The sequence below is a fragment of the Cicer arietinum genome, chromosome 3 (genome assembly GCF_000331145.2).
Source record: "Cicer arietinum cultivar CDC Frontier isolate Library 1 chromosome 3, Cicar.CDCFrontier_v2.0, whole genome shotgun sequence".
NCBI classification, from domain to species: Eukaryota; Viridiplantae; Streptophyta; class Magnoliopsida; order Fabales; family Fabaceae; genus Cicer; species Cicer arietinum.
Window position 1 is genome coordinate 50,971,400 of NC_021162.2, and position 10,191 is coordinate 50,981,590.

Here is a 10,191-nt window from a genome sequence, read left to right on the forward strand (position 1 = left end):
AGTGGAAAGAATTCAATCTTACAAGACAGGTTCATTGTAGATAACTGCAGAACTCTATTCTTTGTTGGACATGAAACTACTGCAAATACAGCGTCGTGGTGCCATTCACCGGCTTATGGTTTGGTTATTGAACCTGGTCAGGGAGTTGTTCTTAATATGGTTAGAATTTAAACAATAATGTAACTAAATGAGACATATACCACTTCTGGATTTTTTTCTATAAAGAAAAATCAATCATATTAATTATGAACAGAGTTAGAGGCTGCCTTACTCCAATATTGTTGTGAATTGGAGAACCAATTTGGATTTTCATTCTTTTTTGCTTTCTCAAATATAAGAGTGTTTCCATCATATTGAATTGTGTAGCAGATTCCTTAAAAATGTGTAACAGATAAATATGAATTGTGTGATTGTTAAAATGGGTTGCATAAAATTGTGTTTGGCCAAAAGTTTAAGTTTGTGACTAAATGATATCTCCTATTTCTGGTCATCTCCATCGTCGTTGTAAAGCTCCCCACAGTGTGAGAGTCACTCCTCTATACAACCTACTCACCCCTCACATTCTATGACACCGTTTTTCCCTTCATCTTCTTTCTTTTCAAACCCTCATTCATTCTCTGCTATAACACACCAACCTACACAAAACACCACCTACATTGACCTCATCCATTTCTCGCTAATCTCTTTCTGGTTCCTTCGAATTCAATTTTGGTTCCAATTGGCTTTGATCACAACACGGTAATTTGTATTTTACCATCATTCTGTGATGATTTCGTGATTTGGTGATAGAATTGTTTCTCCGCTAATTTAGTGATGCTCATATCTGTTCAAAGAAACAGAATTCCGTTTAATAATCTTGATTCAATTATTGTTATAGTCTTCATTCTTTATTTTGCTTTCAAATTTTAATACATTAAGTCTCAGATTTTAAGTTTGATTATATAGTATTGCAATTCTAAGTAAGTGCCTATTGTTAAATGAGAAAGAAAGGTAGATTTATAGCATTGCTTGCATTATGATTAAATTTATTCTTGCAAATGCTTTATTCTAGCTAGGTGCCGCGTAGACAATCATTGTCTTATAGACGGATTCCTGATTAAGATAAATTTGTTCATTTTGGCTCTTTGATATTGTTATGAAAGCTTTAAACATAGATCTCTCTTGCACTATGAATTCACTTTTGGTAGTTTCAATTTGGATATGATGATTCTTTGGTTTGGTAGTAGAGTTGTTTCTACAGTATTTTTTTTTTTTGCTCATACCCGTTCAATGAAACAAAATCCTTTTTCTAGAAGATGTAAGATAGAATTAACACAGGGTGGTGTCTCAGATTTAAAATTTGAGTAGATAGTCTTAGAATTTTGAAGAGTAACGAGCAATTATTTCATCTTGACTGCATTATTATGAAATATCATTCCCTTTTTTTTTTCCTTGACAGAATGCAAAAATATCCAATCCTCAAGAGGAATCTAAGGCGAATAATTTTTTAAGTAAAATTATTTATCGTTTTTATTTTGGTCCTGCAAAGAAACTTCAAATCACACAATGTTCATCATTTCAAGATGTTGAAGTTGGTTGTAAAGATTCAAAACTAAGCACAACAGCCCAGACGAGGATGATGGAAATGAAAATGGCCCATTAAGGACGAGTCCAACCCAAAGAAGGTGCTAGTGCTACTACTGCAGGGGAAGAGGAAGATACTTCCTCTGAAATCAGAACCTCCAAAATTACATGCATGTAAGAATGAGAATAGATCATGTTACTAATAGCCAAATTCTTGCAAAATGTGCAAGGATTATTGCCTTTGTTTTTTATGAATGACATTGACAATGGCAAAAAAATATGTACTTGACACTGTATAAACTTGCCTTAATATGGGTACAGGAGGAGAAAATCAGTGAGAGGATGAAGATTCTCCAAGATGTTGTACCAAGTTACAATAAGAGGTGCAGGTAAGTTAAATCAGTATTTATGCTTCACTGTAGTTTAATTTTTTTAGTATTTTGCATAAAGGTATGTGGCATATAGGAACAGTTTTTTTAGTATGTTGATCAATGTATAGTAATAATAAAAGTTTTTATTCTTTTGAGAGACAAACGACTTTTATTATATCCTAGTTCTGTCATCATTAAAATTGCTGTATGATGGAGAAAATAATTTATAGTAAAGAATTATTTGTTTATTTGTCAAAAAAGACAGAAATTTAATTCCTTAGCGCTCCTAATACACACGTGTACTTCAAGATTTATATTAGATTAATTAAAGGAAATTATTGATGAATTTCGTTAGGTACTAGATTTGGGCCTAGAACAATAAATGGGCCAAATAGAGAATTGTTTACGATATGCTTATGTAGCAAATTTGTTAGCGGGAGAATGTAGTTATATTAAGGAGACGGTTAGCAAGGAGGAAATCATTTTCAGAATCATATTTAGTTAGAACCTTCTAGATTTGGGAATACAAAGAAATTATCTTCGCTGAGGAGCATTGCTCTGGAATTATAAGGATCATTCTCTATAATATTTCTTATTATCACGCAATATTACAATTTCTATTGATCTTGGAGACTGGTCTCTATCAAATTACATATTTTTATTATCCCAAAATAATACAAATTGAGATCAAATAAAAATAAATAAAGTGAATCTAAAACAATATGGTCATTTACATGAAGAAGTGAGTTGCTTAGGACCATTGATGGGTACGCTGAACTTGAAATACAACATCATACTGTCTTTATTAATTTGAGGTTGTCCTGCCCAACATAGAGTTATCCGTGGGAATTTCTTTCGGAACCAAAAATACATAGATGATTCCTTGCTTTCCAGCTGGTACCAATTTACATCCCCTTGTTTAGTCCCTTCCAAAAACACATGTTAAGAAAAAACACATCAAGTAAGCCCTCCATGCCTTCATCATAAAGACGCATGACTGCTGGAATCACTAGTGATTGTGAACCAACTTTTTCTTTATGATTATTATTGTCAAATAATCGAAACCCGCGACAACCATAAGCAGTTATTATCTCAAGTTTGGGCAATACATGGATACTACTTGGTAACTGAACCATCCATTGGCATTCCCTCATGAATAGTTGTTGGAGCCCAACAAGATTACCTATTGAAAAAGGTAACTTATCTAGTGCAGTCTGATCTAAATAAACATCTCTTAACTTCTCCATTCTTCTCAATACTTCAGGTAAGCTCTCAAGACGCAAGCAACCCCTCATATCCAAAGTCTCTAGAGAGGACAAGTTGATGTTGTGTACCCAAATTTCTAGTTGAGTGCATCCTTGAGCATTTAGTAAAACAAGTTTATCAAGAAATCCAACTGAGTCATGGATTCTAATTAAATTAGTACAGTTGTCAAGACATAGTGCCCCCAAATTTGGTACTCTAGATAAACTAGGTAATTCTGTTAAGAACTTGCAGTCTTCAAAATTCAGAAAGCTCAATGTTTCAAATGCCTACACAACAAAAATAGATGCCTAAAATTATTAGGTTAATCTCGACCAGAAATACATGTTAGTTTAATGTCAAAAAACATGTTAAAGATAGTATTTATATTTATATATTTGAAAAGAATACACACCTTAGGTGATTTGAATGATTTAAGGCAGCTTTCAGGAAGGTTAAGTATCACAAGATTTTTGGGATTGAAATCATATGGTAAAGAGGATGATGGATATCCACTCCAGTCAAGCACTTTCAAGCTATTTAGTAGAATTTGAGGGCCTCTTGAAAATCTTATAAAGTAAATGTTAGGACTTTGTCATCAACATACATGGAGAAATTCACAAATTATAAATCAACGTCCTTTTCTGCGAATGGTAATAAAGTTTGTCAAACATTTTTAATTGATAATGGAGAAGAAACAATATTTGAAACTTATACATTAGTAAAAAATGTTACAAAGTAGATTATATCTAACATACCTTATCTTCTTCCAAAACACTAACAATGTCCTCATCAAACCATAATCTACTGCTTCTACCAGGAACTAATGGTGATTCTTGCCTCGAGATTTCTCTTCCATGTCTTGAATTAAGTCATGCATTCTCACACAACCATTGCCATCAATTTTTATGAGAGATTTATGAGAGATTTGTTAGTCAGCACTTGAAGGCCATCTTTCGCATGAAAACCATGTAAGTATATATTTCTTTAACATAGCTCTTTTCGTAAGAATTGAAGAAACAAGTGATGTCAAAAAAAATACCCTTCTCGTCTACTTCCAAATCATCATAGCTAAATGTCGTGTATATCTATATGAATAATTTTTTCATATTTATCTAATGCGGATTTCCATACATCCAAACTTTTGCCAAACAAGTGAGAACCTATCACCTCCAAAGCCAATGGAAGACCATGACAATAAGATACTGCACGGTTGACAACATTAACATAATCTTGATCCATTTTTATTTTATTTTTGAAGGCATGACAACTAAACAATTCGAGATCCTTTTCATGTTTTAGCTGTTTTACCTCAAATGACTTCATAATCCTGTGAGTGGATAACAAATGATTATCTCTTGTAGTGATTATAACTTTGCTGCCAGAGCCAAACCAGTCACATCCTCCTAGCAGAGATGCCACTTCTAGCACTGCGGATTCTAGTGCAACTGGGTTATCAGCAACATGTAAAGGAGTGCGATCAATCTTATTAGATACTTCTTCAACGATATTCCTAAGAAATATGTATTCTGATTGAGACCTACACATTATAGTAGTACAAGTGATTGGCAATCGAAGCTTTGAATTAATTCTTAGTTCTTAGTTTCATCTTAGTCAAAATTAATTAGAGTATATATGCAATTAGTTTATAGAAAAATCAATTTGTGAAGGACAATTAGTGAACTAATGAAGAAATTGACATAATACAAATTATTATCTCTATTTGCTGTGTTTTGTTTATGTAGTTCAAATCCTGGATAGAAGATGTGTCCACATTTAGGATATGTTTGGGAGTAGGCCTTTGGGGTTATGTCCATACCTTGGTATATATTTGAAATCTTACTAATAATCAAAAGAATTACATGATAAATGGTCATATAGCATCTTAATTACACTTAATTTATCTTTAGGAACATTATATAGCTTCTTTAATTTGAAAAAAGAAAATAAGTCCTCTTATATTGTCATATAACATCTTAATTACACTTAATTTATCTTTAGACATATTATATAGCTTCCTTAATTTAAAAAAAAAAAAAAGAAATCCTCTCACCCCTTTCTTTCCAAAACCCTCCATCTAGACGTATCCTTAGAGTTCGACAATGCTCAAACACAATTATCTCTTGAGGAAACACGTGGAAAACTGGAAGAAATAAAAATGACAGAGAGATGTAGCATATATAACCTCATCTTATTTAGTTTTTAGTTTCTATATCTCATATTTTATGTTTTAAAATTCAAATTGAAATTTGACAAAATACAATGTTGTTAAAGACAAATTTAATATTTCCAAAAAGTTTAACAAGAAAAAGAAGACCAAATTATAAAAATTAAAGAATTTTTTTAAAAATGAATCAACATTAAATTATTTTAATTTCCAAAAATATCTATGGTACACATTAAATACATCCACTTATTTTGATGTGCAAAATTCATTACTGTACGAATTTGCTAAATAGAATAATAAATTTTTGAAGGGAAAGAACAATAACACAATTTAGGACTTCAATAGAGAGAAGTTCTAGCGTCATGGTCATAATTTATGCTTCAGTATAGTTTAATTGTAATGTCCCTTACTCTTAAGATGCATGTGGTTATATGGTGGACAAATAACAAAACGGAATGCTATGTGGTAAAGAATTAACAAGGTAATATTAATATTTCATAGATGATAATATTACCGTGGATGGGCAAATACAATTAAAATTGAAAGTGATTTGAATTGTTCAGTTAAAGAAAACAGAAACTAGTTAGCAGAAATAATTTAATTTTATAGAAAATTATGATCTTGTATTTGTATGATTTGTATCGACAATACTAATACGTAGAAAACTCTTCAGAGTATATGATATATTACCGTGGTGGTTAGATATTCTTCTCCACATGATATATGCACAAACTAGAACTAAGACAGTTCCTGTTATCACTGTTATAATAATGTTGACTGTCTTGTTTCCCTCTTTATCTGCACCCAATGAAAGTTGAAATTTTTCAATCTAAAACCCTGAGAAAAGGGTAAACTCAGAGAAGTGTATGTATTCAATTTGTTGTACACATAATAACTAGCATAAAATGTTTACCAATTTCTGTGTAGGCTACACGGACATACAAGTCAAGTCCTCCATTTGAGAATTGTTGTATGTCAACTAGATTCCCAGTCCAAGACATACAACCAATGTCAGCATCATATGAATATGCAACACAAGAGCAATTCCCCAAACATTGGCTTCTGCATGTGTCTGGTGAAAGTGTGAGAGAAGACCCATCTGCAAAATCAGGAACTTTGACCATCTGTAGTTTCAAACATTCCATCAGCTTTACTCTCAGTACTTTTTTTTTAATGCTCTCTTTTTCACACTTTTGCATAGGTGTCCTCCTAATGCACCCTCCAATCCAATTTTGCCTATTCTATTCCTCTTTGTTCCTTGGCTCAAACCCTTTCAAACAGCTACATATTGGTGAGCTTTGTGAATTACAGCTAGCAAAAGTTCCACATACACCATAAACATCACATTCCATTTGATGACTATTCCATGTTACATTCCATTCTTTCTTCTTTTCATCCCACCATTTCTCTTCACAGTTTCCTTCTGAAGTTAGATTATAGATTATGAGACCATTTGTATCCTTTGTGTTTCAAAGAAGGAACCGTCATCTCCAACATGTATATCATTGAGGTCATGAGTTTTCGTATATGGAAGCCCTGAAAAAATCTTACCATCCCATGGACAGGTGCGCCAATATGGTCGAGTTTTGTTCCAAATGAACACCTCAGTTATACTAAGTCGTTCAACACTTAAAGATCTTTTCAGTGTTACCTTCTTATGTAGCTACAATTAAACAAATAATAGAATGACAAGACCCATCATGGTTCATTCATAACTAAATATTAGTGCATAATAATAATTGAATATAATTTATTTTATTAATAATTCCTAATAACCGATTATATCACTCCATAATTTTTTAATTAAATAATTAAGCTACCAACCTGTTCTTTTGTTGGTAGTAAGTTTCATGTTTGGTAACTGTGTATTTGAAGGATGCTGAAAACTCTCCCATATAGTTCTACGTGTTGTGTCTTCGAGTAGTACAATGTTCCCTGAATCTAAAAGTTTGGAACTTGACTTGGTTGCGATGCTCGGTGCATTGGATGATGACCAAATCACTTCTTTCTTTCCATTCAGTATCACAAGATCATGGCCATCATCAGACACTGTAACAACACCAGAAGAATCATTGAGTGGTTTTTCTCTGTTGAGAACCCATAAGACTGTGAAAAAGATGAGGTGAAAAAGATATATTGTAGTTGTCATCATATGTCTAAAGATGAGGTGAAAAAGATATATTGTAGTTGTCATCATATAATATTGTATAACTTATTCATATTATCACCGAAATTTAAGAGATGTGTATTAGTGTTAGAAACCTGTTTCAAATTTCAATGTATATCCGAAAAACACATTAGATAACACATAATATATTATGTAATGAAAGATAAGCACATTTTGAAAGAAAAATTGATGTATTTGGACCAAATGTCAACAACAACAATTGATCACAAATATATCAAAATATATATAAATAAAATTAAAACTCAAAGATGTAAACTAAAAAAATATATGAGTTATCACACTTTTTGCTTATCTAAAAGGAAAAAAGTTTGAAAGTATGTAATGAGCATACGAAGAGTTGCATAGGGACCTAATCATATATGTCGTTCTCTTCCTATTTCCAGATGAAAAAAACATGCGATATAAAATAACTTCCCTTAATTGTAGTTTGAGAAAACTTTAAAAGGACACAATAAATTAATTGAGATTTAAAACTATAGGAAGAACCGTTACCAATAATGATGGAGGAACAATGAGTGTCGAATAACTAATATTTATTGTATTGTAATTTGTAACTCATGAAACATGAATAGTTCCACAAAATATTAAATGCAAAAATAGTAATAGTAAAATGTGTGTTAAAACAAAAAAAAAAATGTGCTAAAGTAAATTGCATGTGTAAAATAATAACAAGGGTGAAAGAGTACTTGTTAGAATATAAGAGTATATTTTAATATATTATAATAGATATACCTCTTTTTATTGAAACAAGTCAAAAGATCAATCATACCCAAATCCTTATACAACAAAATGAATAGGAAAAGGGAGCCTCATCAGTCCACATCCTATTTGCTTATCTTCCATTGTTGCTTAGAGGCTCCTCAAATTTTTGCATTTATCTTTTATTGAATCTCAACTTTCGAATCGGTAAATTCTCGGGTGCATGAATTCAATAATTTAAGTTACCGGGTTCCAGCATCCGGAAGCCACAAATACAAAAGCAAGTCAGCCTTTTCGCCAAACACTTCTTCTTCAATACTCAACCTTAAATTCTTCACGCATTTTCACGTTTTTAGAGTTCAAAATTCCCATTCTTCTATCCATTGGCATCATCAATTGTATTCTTGTTCATTGCAAAGGTAATGTAGCTCTAAAAGCTTTCTCATTGTCATTTTGGTTGTTAAATTTTTTGAAGTTATGTACTGGATTGTTTCAGATTCTAGGATCTGGTAGTTGTTTTTTTAAAAAATTAACACTATTGGATTCACACATTCGATAGTGTTTTAAAAAAATATAACACTATCGGATTCACACATCTGGTAGGTGTTAATACAATACATAATTGTTTGTTTTTTGCATGATTGAGTTTTAATTTGTGTTAAATATTTATAGTTAGTTATGGTTGAGCTTGAAGCTAAATTCAAACATTTTCCAGCACCCGATTTGAAACCTGAGCCTGTAGCTGAACCAAAGCCTGAGCTTGAAGAAATACCTAAGCTCATACTTGACTTGAAATAGGAGGAAACATCTGATTTGAAACTAAATATTACAGAGCCATTGGTGATTGACATCAATGTTGAGATTAACTTCATTACTGATAATACATATAGATGTGAGATGATTTGATTGCTTGAGTTCGTCATCAGGAAACTATGTTAGGATTTTTAGTGGTAATTACAAAATCTGATCATAGTTCAAATAGAAGAAAACAATTTTTTGAATTGAGTTGCGAAAGGAGTGGTGTGTATTAAAGAACCAATAATAAGTTGAAACACGAAGACACAAGATCTAAGAAATGTGAATGTTCATTCATGTTGTGTGGTTATTTCCTGCGACCAAATAATAAAATCTTAGTGTTGTGTCAAAATCACACAACCATGAGAGGGTTAAGATGTGAAATATTAGGTTAAGATGTCATATCAAATTATCTTGTATATGAGATATATATATAAGATAAGATGTGAAATATTAGGTTAAGATGTTTTTAAAGGTATTGTTTGACCTAAATTTCTAAAAGTAATAAAAATATTTAAAAACTATTTTTATTATTTTTCATAAATGTATATCCAATGAAATGGTGTGTTAAGATATAAATATTGCAGGTTCAATATACTTGTATTCATCTGGGTGTACACAATGGTTAATGGTGACAAATATGAAAATGGTGAAGGAAATCGTCTTAAACACCTCTTTGAATCTAAGAAAACCTTCATTCCTTTCCAAAGAATATAGGATACTCTTATAAGACCACCACAAAAGTTTGTGACCACCATATTTGTGACCACCTTATTTTTTTATTTTCATCTTTTATTATTTATTAAAATATCTATTTTAACTTTTTATCTCTTGAATCTACTATATATATATATTTGTAACACCGTCCAAACTATAAAATTGATCTCCTAAATTTTACGCACAAATAAAAAACAAAAAAGATAAACATAAAAACGAATTGCTCAAACTAAAAAAACACTAAAAGAAGAGCTTTCATATTGAACATAAAGCTCACCTTGTTTTTACCTCTAAAACATCCACCTAATATGCAAAAAATGAAATTCATTTTTCCAATTTCAAATTATCATGTTGAAACCTAATTGTGTGAAACATTTTTGTTTTCGAGCATTGTTTTGGTTGGTTGAATATTATGTGATGTTGTTGAGCATTGTTTTAAAAAAAGTTAA

At 31.4% G+C, this 10,191-nt stretch overlaps 1 pseudogene; it reads right to left on the reverse strand.

The window, feature by feature from the left end:
* Positions 1–2,326: 2,326 nt before the first annotated feature.
* Positions 2,327–4,841, reverse strand: LOC113784980 (disease resistance protein Roq1-like; annotated as a pseudogene).
* Positions 4,842–10,191: the final 5,350 nt, after the last annotated feature.